Source organism: Saccostrea cucullata, unplaced genomic scaffold, assembly GCF_032062105.1.
Source record: "Saccostrea cucullata isolate Sc308-1 unplaced genomic scaffold, CSIRO_AGI_Scuc_v1 ctg5131, whole genome shotgun sequence".
Classification (NCBI taxonomy): domain Eukaryota; kingdom Metazoa; phylum Mollusca; class Bivalvia; order Ostreida; family Ostreidae; genus Saccostrea; species Saccostrea cuccullata.
The window spans coordinates 7,341-9,684 of NW_026930425.1; positions in this window are offsets into that span (position 1 = coordinate 7,341).

Here is a 2,344-nt window from a genome sequence, read left to right on the forward strand (position 1 = left end):
CCCCCCCCCCCCCTTTCCAAAACGATGCTTCGTGGCTGACATACATGTAATGCTGTATACAGTATACAGGGTTATATTCGCCCTTTTGCACTTGCGAACAGTTTTGCCCCGTTTTAAATTCGCCCAATCATAGTTCTGTTTAAGAAATTATGCTCTGTCAAATATATATCTTTACTCAGGCACTTAGTGTAGCAGTGAGGGATCTTTAATATGATACACATGTACCTGGTAGTATTTTCCTCCCCAAAAAACAGTAATTTTTGAGACTGAGAAGTTTATTCTCCATCAATTTCAACTATGATAAACTTTAATTTAAATCCTTTCTAGGGGTAATAAGGGGTCCTTATAGGTCACCTGAGCACCATGTAACAACTTTCCAACTACATGTATTGAAGTTGGTTCATGTTTTAAACCAGAGGCCATGACATTCACAATTTTAAAAGAGACACCAGTGCTCATCATAACGGTATACACATAGCATGCTTAGTTCGATCACTTAATACCCATAGGCGGAGGAGAAGAAAAAATGCATTTCTACTAATCAGTAATATCATCTGTCCTTAAATTAGCAGAATTATGTAGAAAATAGCGTATTTTCATAACATTCAATTTGAAATCATGTGAAAAATAAATTGGATACCTATATTACATTTGATATTATTTTAAAAAAGAGGCCATGAACAAACAAATTACCGTTTTCTGAGAGACTGTAAGCAATCTCAATACATTTCCTTTGTCGAATTTTAAAAAAACTCCAATATTCATGACTGTTTTTCTTAATTTTGCATTGAAAATGACAGTTTAAAATACAGTTTTTAGCTCACCTGAGCCAAAGGCTCAAGTGAGATTTTCTGATCACAATTTGTCCGTTGTCTGTCGTTGTCGTTGTCGTTGTAGTCGTTGTAGTCGTCGTTGTCGTCGTCGTTGTTGTTGTAAACTTTTCACATTTTCATCTTCTTCTCAAGAACCACTGGGCCAATTTCAACCAAACTTGCCATAAAGTATCCCTAGGTGAAGGGGATTCAAGTTTGTTCAAATGAAGAGCCACGCCCTTTTCCAAGTGGAGATAATTATGAATTAGAGAAAAATTAATGGCATTTTTAAAAAATCTTCTTCTCAAGAACAACTGGGCCAGCAAAGATGAAACTCATGTGAAATCATCACCAGGTAGTGTAGATTCAAGTTTGTTCAAATCATGACCCCTGGGGGTAGGGTGGGGCCAAAATGGCCGATCAAAGTTTTACATAGGAATATATAGGAAAAATCTTTAAAAATCTTCTTCTCAAGAACCACTGGGCCAGGAAAGATGAAACTCATGTGGAATCATCACCAGGTAGTGTAGATTCAAGTTTGTTCAAATCATGAACCCCGGGGCTAGAGTGGGGCCAAAATGGCCGACCAAAGTTTTACATAGGAATATATAGGGAAACCTTTTCAAAAGTACTTCAAAGCCATGCTTAGTGATATTTATATGGAATCATCCTCAGGTAGTGTAGATTCAAGTTTGTTCAAATCATGACCCCCTGGAAGGTTAAAATGTCAAGCCCCCCCCCCCCAAACTCAGTAAACTTTCAGTTCGGATCAAACTTTCAGTTCGGATCTGATATGTGCTTTTTCCTAGCAAATTGCTCAGGTGAGCGATGTGGCCACTGGGCCTCTTGTTCATCTTGTTTACCTACAAATTATGCCCCGAAACACCTTATTTGACGAAACTAAAGTTGTAAAGCATCAATAAAGGAATTTATTCTCAAATTTGATAAATCTGTAGGCACCTTTCATTTACTAGATCTTGACCTTAAACAATCTTTGTTAATTTAGTAAAAGCAGCACTGAAAGAGCTCATATAAAAAAGAAATGATTTTATCAATTTCAGTGTACAGACATGTATCAGTTCAATAAATCTCATCTTCCTCATATCTGATTTTTATAATCATAACTTTGACGCTGTTCAGGATAATGTAAAACATTCAATTTATGTAAAGCAGGCGGTACAGCTTTGATTGAAGTTTTTCACTCTATAATGGTGGAAAATAGAATATTGCCCATTTCACTTTATTTGGTAATCCAAGTTCCAAATAAGCCAATCAAAAAACTCAAGGTTTCATTCGTATTTATTGCTGAATGTACAGTGCTACAAAGTATAAGTTTCAACATCTTTACGGCTATTCAAATTGGATTTATACAATCCAGTAAGTAAAATCAATGTTGTATTGTTAATTTTTGTCTACATTTTTATCCGTGCCGAATTTATATTTTCGTTTAAATATCGTCCATTTTGCAATATCGACAATGTCATTATGATAACATGTTTACATAGTCTACATTGTTTTGGGGTTCTTAATGT